The sequence below is a fragment of the Eublepharis macularius genome, chromosome 17 (genome assembly GCF_028583425.1).
Source record: "Eublepharis macularius isolate TG4126 chromosome 17, MPM_Emac_v1.0, whole genome shotgun sequence".
In the NCBI taxonomy this organism is placed as follows: Eukaryota; Metazoa; Chordata; class Lepidosauria; order Squamata; family Eublepharidae; genus Eublepharis; species Eublepharis macularius.
The window spans coordinates 29,050,679-29,062,688 of record NC_072806.1 but is presented as its reverse complement, the minus strand read 5'-3'; the positions used below and the strand labels follow the sequence as shown (position 1 = coordinate 29,062,688).

Here is a 12,010-nt window from a genome sequence, read left to right as displayed (position 1 = left end):
TTTTTCAGCTGGAATGCGGTGGAATGGAGTTCCGGCACCTCTTGGAAATAATGACATGGCTGGTAGCCCCGCCCCCCTGATCTCCAGACAGAGGGGAGTTTAGATTGCCCTCCGCGCTGCTAGCGGCACGGTGGGCAATCTAAACTCCCCTCTGTCTGGAGATCAGGGGGCGGGGCCACCAGCCGTGTGACCATTTTCACTGAGGGTGATTTAAACTTTAAAAAACTCCCCCCTTGTTCCAGCTGACCCAAAGTGACGATTCCACCACCTCTTTTCCCAGAAAAAAAGCTCTGCTGTTGATGCTTTTGGACTGCCACTGCCCATGTGCATGTTTGCTTCCTACGCCAGTATTACCAAAATACAGTGCTCTTGGTGCTCTCTCCTCACAAGAAAACCAGCCCTATACAGCTGTGCTGGAACGTCTTCCAGCTCGGCAGCTGTGGAAGAAGGAAGTCATTGTGCAATTCTGTGCAGTTACTTCAGTCTAAGGCCATTGATTTCAACACACTTAGACTGGAGTTATTCTGCACGGGACTGCATTGTTAGAAGACCATCTCCAAGTCTCCTTTTTCACTCCCCCTTACCTTATATTTGTACAGGTGCTGTACTCACTGGTGTACCTCTGTCCCTTCCAGAGGAAAGGGGCCTTGCTTAGAAACAGGAGGAATGGGCCTGATGCCCAGGCTGTGGCTTCCGCTCCAAGGTAATGCAACAACGGTGGCGGGAGTGGCTGCCAGCTCAGCACTTTAGGGGGTGCCTGAGTGACTCTTTTGTTTTTCCCCAACCAGCAACAGGAAATCCAACAAAGAGCTCCCACCGTTCCCCTCGCCCTCCTCCCAGACCCACTCTGGAATGCAAGCTTCCAGCGACCCAGTGCCTACGATGGGACTGGCAGCAGGTGTGTCTGGGCAGCCATTGGCCACCGGGCCTGTGCCTGTCGCCATGGCTTGTAGACCAGGGCTTGCCTGCAGCTGCCTTACACATTGCCACCTCCCCCCACCACCCAGAAACGCCAACATTAATTCACAAGTGCCCTAAACCATCTCCCGACTCCAGGCTGTCCTATCGACAGTGATATGGATTGAATCTGGCTGCGGAAGAGCCTCCACGTGTTCAGCTCCTCTTCACTTGCATCTGCCAAGATAAGACACCCACAAAGCTGTTTTCAGGCTGCCCTTTCCCAACTGCCAGCTTCAGTGAAAGCACCCCCCTCCCGCAATCTCCAACAGACAGCCACTCTTTCTTTCGACTCCAGCCTGCAAAAATTGCCTTTACTGCCTGCTTGAGATGGGAGCCGTGGGAAGAGCTGCCAAGCCACAGTCACCAACTGTACAGACTTGTCTGGCTCTATTCTTTCAGGCACGTGTCCCAGGTCTTATTCTGCACAACCATCTTTACACCTCCCAGCACACTGTCATTGCTGCCCTTTTGCCTTTTCCTGCACAGCCATCACTTTTCACCTCTCCTCATTTTTCTATATAAAAAAAACAGCTCCCATGGTTAATCTGGCCCGTTTGGGAGCCTGGATTGGGCCAACTACAGCTGCCATCTTGGAACAAAATGGATTTCAGAAACTGAACAAAATGGCATCAGAAATTGTGGCTGTAACTGGGCCAACTTAGGGCCAAAAATGTACCAGAGGAACAGAGGCCTCCTGCTTAAGGGGACCGAATTGACACCTGCCATTGTGATATTTGGGTAAGACAGACTCTGTGCTGGTATGGAACCGGGCGTTGTGATATAGACAGGCAGCAGTTCAGTCCTCAATGGCTGGGGTCACCAAGAGCAGTTTAGGTCCCCCAATAAATGGTACCCGCTTCTAGATCCAGATCTGAATCCCTTCTTATTTACAGAAGTTTGCTGTGGGTGATCTTGGGGCAGTCCCAAACTCTCGCCCTAAACTACCTAACAGGGTTGTTGTGAGTATAAAATGGAGGAGAATGATATAAGCTGCTTTGGGTCTTCCTTGGGGAGAAAGGTAGGGTATAAATGCAGAAAATAAAAATATTGCATCATCCACACAAATGAATGACAGGCATTCATTCATCCTGCGGGGAAAGGTTAAATGCCGCACATAGGGACACTAATTCCATTCTATCATTGCGCTTCCCTGCCAAGGCCCTACAACATGGTGCCACAGAACTGTAGAACTGGAATTCAGAGGTTGACTGCCTCTGAATGTGGAGGTTTTCTTAAGTCATTATGGCTAGTAACCACTGATGGCTAATAACCACAAATCTGTCTATTCCCCTTTAAAAGCTACAGGGTGTTCAAAAGAACAAGCCGCCAAATCCAAAGGAGCAAACTGACACCCGGTATAGCTGGTGCATCTTTCACATACACTGATGTGTCAAACACACCAGGTTTTACAAGTGGCTTATAAAGTGGAGTCCACTAGAGGGCACAAAAGTTATTCAAATAATCTTTTTTTTTAAAGCCTTCCCTGTTATCTTAATAGAAGTTGGCCTCCATCAGAGGAAGTGGCTTAATATTTGTCATTCCAGAGGTTAAAAATGGCATCATTATTAATGTATGAAGTGCCTAACGTAAGCAGTGGACAGCTCTCTTAATATTTCAAATGGCTAGGTTTTTAAAAAAAATGTATTTAAAATCTGAAGGATATCACCTTGTCCAATAGAAATGTATTTAATTTCCATTGATTTAATGGCGAAACTGAAAGCAGATGCCTCAGTCTCTCCCACAGAAAACAGTAAGTCTTAAAACTTACTGGCTCTTGCCTAGTATTAAATAACAATGACATTTTATTAATATTTTAATTTTTAGCTGCAAGCTGAGTTTTCAGTATTTGAAGGAGTCTCAAGAAGAGAATGTTAAATGAGTATTAAACCATCACCAATGCTCTAAGAAGCCGGGCAGCAGCTTCTGGAGTGGGCAACCAGGGTGTGCAACCAGGGTGTGCAACCAGGGTGTGCAACCTGGCCGTGCTAACAGGAGAGTTTTGCAGGAAGTTTGGGAAAGAGCAAGAGGCAACATTGAAGGGCGTTCAAAGTTAAGCTCCTGGGCAAGCAGGACTACAGCACTACACATAATCCTTCTTGGGACAGGACCGTACATCATTCAAGTAAGCACCTTTCTCACCCCTTAACCCTTTAAATAACCAAACCAGCTTAGGGAGATAGAAAACCAACAGGGGGCAGAAGCTATCCTGCATTTTGCAAAGAGTGCCTCGTGTATTATTCTCTCTTTTCCCTACTGGGCAGAAATTGTGGGTTGTGTTCAATGCACAAAGCTCTTTTTTCCCACGAGGCTAGGTTACCAACCTGGAGAAGTGGAAAGAGAAAAAGAGATTTCTTGTTTGTTGACCCTCCAGGGACTTGCTAGAACTGTTCCAGTGTTGCTAGGCAGTTCTTCTGCTGTCCTGGAATGAGATTCTCAAGGATGGAGGGCATCAGGCTGAAGTGTGGGGAAACAATCCCTTAGAAGGGACCCCCTACCTTGGTTGATGGACCAATATCCTCTTGTACTGAATAGCCCTCTAGAGTTGGGGGGAAGTGAGCTTTCAGTAGTGGGTAATTAGATCAAGAGCAGACTGGAGTTTTGACTGCATGGTGTCTTGCCTGCCTGCCTGCCTGGTGTGATGGCTGCAGAATTCACACACTGTCCAGATAGGCTGATAATGCAGATGAGGAGTCGGCAGTCATGGTGCACGTTGGCACCAAGGGATGGCTTTAAAAGGGGGCGCTAGAGGTTCCTGGAGGAAAGGGGTCATCAGTGGCTATTAGCCACTTAAAAGGAACCTCCACATTCAAACCTCTAATACCATTGCCAAGAGCTGCTTTGGGGGAGACTTTGGCCTCTCGTTTGTTGACCCTCCAGGGCAACTTGTTAGCAACTGTGTGCAACACAATGTCAGACAAAGATGGACCACTGGTCTGATCCAGCAGGGCCCTTCTTATGTTCTTCAAATTTGATTTTAGAAACGACTGTCTCGGATCCTAAACATGTATAATGAACAGTAGGTCTTAAACACACTGACAGTCCATGAGGAATTGAAGTTTGGTACCCTACCCTTGATCTCAGCCTTCTGGATTCTTAAAGCTCTTAAGGGGTTTAGGTAGGCTAATTTCCTCTACTCACTTTTCTTCCTTTTGCACAATCACTGGACCTAACAACACCAGTTACACCATATCAGATTCATTCATCTGTTCATCTTCCAATGTTATATATGCTGTCAAGTGTCAGCAATGACCTTCTACTTTCTACAGTGGACTAACATGTCAGTCCCTACGCAAAAGAATAAATGGACATAAATTTGACATTTAAAATCACAACATTCAAAAATCAGTGGGAGAAAATTTTAACCTTCCAGGACATTCCACTGCTTACCTAAAAGTAGCTGTCCTCAAACAGAAACTTCAAGGGGAGATTACGACGTGAGATTGCTGAAATGAGAGTTTATTCACAAATTCAGAACAACGGACCCTCCGGGGCTGAACAGAAACTTAAGATTCTTATCTCACTACAGATGCTAATTTCTGCTCTAATCAAGCTGCACTGTACCTTTACATCCTGATGGCCTCCCTTGTAACACCCCACCCACCTTTGCCTGGGATATAAAGGCTCAGGGACCTCCATTTGTGCTTCTGTCTGAGGAAGGGAGCTCTGAATCCTGAAAGCTTATACTCCGAAAATCTTGTTGGTCTCTAAGGTGCCACTGAATTCAAATTCTGCTATTCTATTACAGACCAACATGGCTACTCATATGGTTGACTCAGCATTTTGAGCTTCCTTGAGAATGTTTCAAGAAGCTTCCACAGGGTGTTCCTCCACCTGCTTGTTTTACTTAAAATCATTTTGTTTTTGCACACCCTGTTACTAGAGACCTCTGCCTTGTCTCAGGGTAGCCCAACTGTGGCTTTCCATATCTACTCAGAGGCTGGCCAGTTCACTGTTCAATACAAGGACTAGTGAGGCAGGGTTGTGGCCACAGACTGGTGGTTGCCTGTGTGAAGCAGGATGCACCTGGAAGTTCTTCCTGAGCAGTGTGCGTGATGAAAAGGAATGAATCTTGCAAACAGATCTTAGCTGCATCTCAAGGAGAATGGAGGGCCTTCCATTCCCTTTATTTCCAGGGCTGGAGTGTAGACTGTAATCTTGGATTAACTGGGAGATGGACACTGGTTTATCCTGTTTTTAAACTGGCCTTGAGTTTTCTGAAGGAAGGGAGCCAGGCCAAAAATGTAATTAAAATAAAACCCCTGTGGTGTAGGCTGTAGGCCAGGGGTTCCCCATGCTGTGTGCTTCAGAAAAGCAGGCAGGGCCATTGTTGAAGGTAGAATCAGTGACAAGCCTTGAGCTTTTCACATGGGCCCTCCTGTGCTCACTGAAGGATCTAGGATCTTGTGAGTAGGACCTGCGGATCAGCTGTGAGGCAGTGGGGGCTAGGGAGCACCAGAGCAGAGCAGGGAGCACCCTCTCCTTCTCTTGTGTTGTCCCCCCTCAGGCTGCTTGTGTGTTTATATTTGGTATCCCCTTTCCTCTTGCATGTGCACAGTTAGCTCCATCAGCTGTGGAGCTAACTCCTCAACCTTTTTTGCTTTATTGTGGGGTGTGTTGGCTGTAGGGTTTTTTTTTTGTGGCTCAACAGAATAAAACAGGGCGAGCCAGTAGTTGTGTCAGATGGGAGAGAGGAAGAGGAGGAGGAAACACAGCCCTGGTTAATAATAGTAATTGATTTTGTATTGATGCCTCCCTCTCTCCAAATTTCAAAGATGCCTGCAGACTTAGAAAAGTTGGGGACCACCAGGGGTAGACTATGTTAGGACTGGATTTAAATTCCTGTTTAGCCATGAAGCTCATGGGGTGACCTCGGGATAGTTGTTCTCGGTTTCTAAGCCTAGCCTACCTCACAGGATTGTTGTGAGGATAAAATGAAGAAGGGAAACCAGGTATGCAACTCCGAGCTTTTTGGAGGTAGGGGGGATGACAAAGATGTGGCACAGATAAACCAAAAAGCTGATGATCTCCAAAGTGACCAAGGAACTTGCATAGCAAGGAGGGACACAGAATGAGTATAAGCAATAAATAAATAAAATGGCTGAGGAACAGCTATGATCTATTACAAAAAGGTCTATTGCAATCCTAGAACGATTCTGCTTTAATGAATACACGCAAGACAATGCAAGTCAAAAATACAAAGTATCACAGACCAAAGGAATGAAATCTACCGATAAAAAGAATGTAGATCTAATAGATCTTAACTGTTCCTCAACCTTTTTTTTGCGCTTTATTGTGGGGTGTGTTGGTTGTAGGTCCCCTCCCCTTTTGTCTCACCAGAACAAAACAGGCCGAGCCAGTAGTCGCGTCAGGTGGGGGCGAGGAGGAGGAAACACAGCCCCGGTTAATAATAGTAATCAATAAGGCTGCCATTATTAAATATGAAGTAACACTTAATTACTAAGCAGGGAGAGACACGTTAACAACAGTCATTAATAATGTCTGCATTATTAAACTGCCTATGAGGCGCGGCGGCGGCGGCGGCAAACGAAGCCGAGGAGCCAAGGAGCCCCTCTGAGGGAGCCCGAGGCCGCCACCTGAAGCGGGAAGGCGGGAAGACCCGCCGCGGCCTTCCTTCCCTGCCCGCTCCACAAACGCCTCGCCGCGGCCTTTCGTGTAGGCGGGCCCGGCGTCTCCCCCGAGCCAGCGGGCGTGAAAGCGGAACGGCGGCGGCGAAGGCGTTTCCCCCGAGCAGGACCGCCCCTCAGGCAGGGCCGGCCAGGGGCGGAGAGCCACAGGGGCCGGGGCCGGGCCTACTCCGCGCCGCCCCTTCGCCCTCCTCCCACCCGCCGCCGCTCGATGCCGGGCCCGGGAGCGGCTGGAGGGAGGCGCCGAAACGCGGCAGCCCAGCTGGGCCTCGGCTCCGGACCCCGATCGGCCTCAGCCGGCGCTGGAGGTGAGGGGGTGGGGGGGAGCCCCTGGCCGGCCGCCTCGCGGGGAAAGGGGCGGCGGCGGGGGGAGAAGGGGCTTCGGGCACACGCCCCTCTGCGCGGCTGCAGGGCTCGCTCGTGGGAATGAATGCTCGCCCGCGGGCACACGCAAGCCACTGAGCCCCCGCCCGGGGGGATGTGTGCGAGGGAGACCGCCGCTCCTCATTCCCTCAGCCCCGGCCCAGGTGTGTTGCGTACACACATCCCTCTGTACGCGAGAAGCAGGCCAGGCAGGTAATTCCGGGAGGCACTCCAGGCCCCGCCTGGAGGTTGGCAACCGCAAGGCAGCCTTTGTGCCTGTGGCTTTCACACCCGGCCGTGGGAAGCGACTCCCACCGAGTTGGGAGCCCCTCCAAAAACGTGTGGCTGTGACTGATGTATAGGAAAGAGTGGCTGGCTTGGCACCCCTGCCTCTGCGTCTCTGTGGGTCCGTGTGGGGTGACTCCTGGGTTCGAAGGTGTGTTTGTGTTGTCTGAATGGTATGCAGGGGGGTGGGTGAGCCAAGGCCTGCAGGTGAAGGTGTGTTTGTGGAGGTGGATGCTTGGAGGGTTGTGTGTAGTTTTGTGTGTTCCTCACCCCCCCCCCTCGAATCAGTTCCTCTTTACATGAAAGGTCACAGCTGCTTCCGCGCCCTTGACTCCGAGGTGGTGCTGAGGTGCGTATGTATCATTCTGCTGCATCAGAGGAACATTGGTTTTGCATGCTAGATAGTGGTGTGTGTGTGTGTGTGTGTGCCTCAGTCACACCCATAGAGTTTTGGGAACCTTTTATGTGTTTGCATGTGTGCTGTACCAGTGTTTCCAGACTGACGTGAGTCATAGCCCAGGTTGTGTGTGGGGAAGTTGTGCGTACATGTCACGTAACGTGTTATTTTTCTGAGATGATGGCAGGAGTGAGATATAAAAGAATGAGAGATTCTTTCTCTCACCCTCCCCTATGGATTTGAGTCCAGTGGCACCTTAGAGACTCAACAAGGTTTTTGGAGTGTAAGCTTTCAAGAGCCAGAGCTCCCTTCTTCAGACATGAGACCAACACAGCTACCCACTTAAACCATCCCCTATGGGTTGACATCATGTTGGCGTTCAGCCCTTGAAGGGTTTCCCCCCCCCCTGTTTTCTGAGCATGTTGTGCATGCAGTCCTGAGGTTGTTCCCCTTGATTGGAGGGTGGTGGTTCTGTGCAGCTTGGGAGGAGGGGACCCAGTTAGCTGAGCAAGGCCTGGCTCTGCAGCCTCCCTCTTCCATCTCGGCCTTGCTGCTTGAGGCAGGCTGCCTTGGCGTCTCCTTGAAAGGACAGTGGTTGCTTTGTGTACAAAGCAAGTAAGGGAAGGGCTATGTTTGTGCTCTATCAAGTGGCCTTTGCCTCAAAAGCAGAACTAAGTGTTGGTGTAACTAGGGGTAATGCTAGGGAAGATGAAATGACATCGGGGTAGTTGCACCAAGCTGGTCTTCTGGCTGTGATGTGCCTTTCTTCCCCCCCCCCCCCAAGCTGGGCACAGTAAAAGGCTTTTTTCTTTTCCTCTCTCTCTCTTTTTGGAAATATATATATATATTTAAATCACTGGTACTACAGTTCTACCAAAAGGGTACAGTCTTGTTATAGCAAGCCACTCGGTGCACGTTATGTGTTAATGGCCACTTGGCATGCTATGTTTTTGGGATGCTCAATAAAGATACAAAGGGGAGATGCTGGTCTCTTCTGGAAGATGTGGTGAATTGTGGATCATGATTGTCTGCGATTCCCAACTCTATGCTTCCGTTTCTTAAAGCATGTGTGAAATGACACCAGAGCTTTTACTGTGCTTGTCAACTTGTTTTGTGCTGAGGGCAATATCGCACATTTTGTGGAGCAAATCATTCTGTTTCTGTGACACTGCTGAGACACTCATATTTGCAAACATGACTTTGTCACATCCACATTTCATTTTGGGGGTGCGTCTAAAAATATATAATGCAATATGTAATGCACTACAATTAGCAGTGAGGATATGGTCTCGTCCGCCTTCCGTTATAGAGAGGGTCACAGTAAGGGTGTTCATGTGAACAAAGCAAAAGAGCATTAAGAACTCCTGTACTGGCTATTCAGAGAGGCCTGCCTTCCGCTACTGCTTGCCCATGTTTTGTGAACAGAAGTGCTTACTGTAATGCAGGAGCCTCATATGAAGCAAACCAAAATCTCAGTGTAGCTCTTAGGTCAGATCCTGCGTGTGAGGACAGTTTACATCTCTGAGTTGGGTAGAGGAGCCATGCGAAGGGGAAAGCTGAGTCCTTTCCCTGCAACATTCAGTTTAAAAAGGAGCAGAAAAGTCCTATTCGTTTCTTCCTTACTTGAGCCTGTGGATGACACAGGAGTTGAAGAGCATAAACTGAAGCTCATGGGCACGTGACCCAGGTCTTGCTTGTGCTGAATATGGGAGAGGTGGATCTATAGAGTAGCCTGTACCAGTCCAGAACATACTCCATTGTTTGTAAAAATGCAAGTGAATCGGTCCACAGATGCTTATTTAGGATAACGCCAAACAAAAGGGCGGGCACTTCACAAATGCAGAGAAGAGCCAGGAGGTTCATCGTGATCATCGTTCACGTGTCTCTCTCTTCTCCCCCTTCAGTCGTGAACTTTAGACGGCAGCCCTTGCAGCACACGTTGAATGAGAACAGGGCTGCCTGTTTGCCTTTGGCAGCCTGTTAAGCTGAGCTGTGCTTTCTGTTCCGTTTGCGTCACAACTTACCGTGTTCATTCATCCAGTGGGTGTGGGTGTGACCTGGATTGCCTCTCGGGGAAAGAGAGTTCTAGCTGGGGTGTCTGGAATGTGAGTTTTCTCCCTTGTCGTGCTGGCCTCCCTTGGAGAGGGGTGGAGTACAGGTATGCAAAGGAATCTGTAAATCCTCCAGACCTGTTTGCCAGCTCAGAGGCCTGGCGTGGCATTCCCGTCAGGGCGAAGGTAGCTGCTTGTTGGCTGGTTTTGGTTTTTGACCTTCTTAGTGGAGGATTCGCTGCTTACATGGTAGCAAATCCAATTCTGGTTTCATTGGTGAGGTCTTCTTTGGGAATGGTTGTTGTTGTTGATGGATAGGGCACTCTCCTATGCTAGCAGCACCCCTTGCCTTCCCCCAGCTATTCTGGTCTGGCCTTGGCACAAGAGACGTTTGTCTTGTGTGCTGGAATATGTGCCTGTGGGTGCTTTGTTTGTTGCTGCAAGGACCCAGTGTCCAGGGAGGAGGCCTTGAACTGCTAAGTTGCCAAACTTCAGAACTGGATGGATGGGAAGAGAGAAGGGACTAGTAAGTAAAGGTTAGAAGTGCCCTGCTTGACTGGCTCAAGGATCCTCCTTCTCTTGCTTTGTATTGCCAGTGGTGGCCTGCCAGTTGCTTCCGGAAAGTTTGCAAGCAGAGCCCAGGCTGTGTTCTCTTTGTATTGTCCCCAGCATCTGGTGGATGTGCCTGACCATGCCTTAGCTGTTAACAGCTTGTTAAGTTGTTTTTTCCCCCTCCTGGGGAGCCCTGGGAGCTATAGATATGTGAGGGGCTTTCTGGTATTCATCAACCTGCTTCTGAATTTCACATATTAATACCACTTGAAGAGCGCCCAGAAATTGCAATGGTGCCAAAGTGCCTCTGCTTGGTTTTTGCCAGGAGCGTATTACTCCTGCTTTGTTTCATTGCTGTTGACTGCTGGTGAGTTTCCAGGCCTGCTTGAAAGTACTGGCCACAGTCTCTAAAGCTCTGAACTGTCAGGGACCTCACCAGCTAAAAAGTCCTCCTCCCATATAGTAAAGAGTCAAGCAGCACCTTGAAGACTAACCAACTTTATTGTAGCATAAGCTTTCGAGAACCACAGCTCTCTTCGTCAGATGCATCTGAGCTGTGGTTCTCGAAAGCTTATGCTACAATAAAGTTGGTTAGTCTTCAAGGTGCTACTAGACTCTACTATTTTGCAACTACAAACTACCACGGCTAACTCCTCTGGATCTATCTCCTCTTATATAGACCTGCTTTGGTGTGGAGGGCAAACTGGAAATGGCAGCCGCTCAGTTGCTGCCCTGCTGGCCACAGGGATCACAGGCATCTTGATCCCTACTGGGTATTTAGTTTTTTGTTGTCTAATGTCAGTGCTAGAATTGTTTATGCTCTGTGTCAGTATTTCTTCAACTCTGTATCGAATTGCTAATGGTATGTCTTTGTAAACTTGGCATTTATTTCCCCTATAGCATTGTTTATGAAAATACTTTTGATATTGATTGGACTAATTCACACTATGTAATCCACCTTGAGTCTCAGTGAGAAAGGCGGACTATACGTGACATAAATAAAAAAATAAATAAATACACTGGCTGCTGCCTGGAGGCTGTCCTTTGCAGTCTTTCATAGCCCAAGGCCTCTGAATGGTACCTCAAGGGCCATTGCTATGAGCCACTCAGCTTGGCAATGCCTTCTGACCCCTGCAAGTCTACAAACGAGAATTGCTCATCACAGGCTTTTTTGGTAACTGCTGTGATTTTGTGGGTCAGTCTTCCAGAAGACAGTAGATCTACCTCCTTTTGCAGCTTCAGGGGGGATGTAAAGCTGAACTTTTTGAAGGCAGGTTTTGAAAATATTTTCAAGGAATAAATCATTATTCTTCTCTACATATCCTCTGCAATAGGGTGCCTGTGAGCGAGGGGATCTTCTTTGCAATGATGTAAGTTTTCTGGAAAAGGAATTTTTAACTCCTTAAATGGAATGTGATTTGGTTTAGCAGGTTTATTTTGACTTGTATTTAGTAAACAAAATTTTAAAACGTATCACAAGTTCATTTTATGCCCTGATAACAACAAGTTACTTGAATTGAAATATGTCATCAGAGGGAAAAGGAAGTACGGTTTAAATGTCATTTGTAGAGCTTTATGTTGAAATTATTGTTGTTGGAATAATACTTGGGCAGCTGTAAAGATAATAAAGCACAGGCTTCCCTTATGTTGATTACATTTTAAGTTTTTATATGTGCTTAAATTGTCGGGTAGTCTCGGGGGCGCCCGCTTCCCCGATGGCCCGAGGAGCGAGCTCCATCACTCAATAATTTGGGCTG

The 12,010-nt window shown here is 48.2% G+C and overlaps 1 protein-coding gene across 3 annotated transcripts in view; it reads left to right on the top strand.

The window, feature by feature from the left end:
• Positions 1-6,818: 6,818 nt before the first annotated feature.
• The window catches only part of MYO18A (myosin XVIIIA), a 133,883-nt gene continuing 128,691 nt past the window's right edge, over positions 6,819-12,010 (top strand). For all 3 annotated transcript variants that reach the window (XM_055001452.1, XM_055001451.1, XM_055001450.1), the window contains exon 1: positions 6,819-6,913. The gene's annotated coding sequence lies outside the window, so the exon portion shown is untranslated. The remainder of the gene's footprint in view (positions 6,914-12,010) is intronic.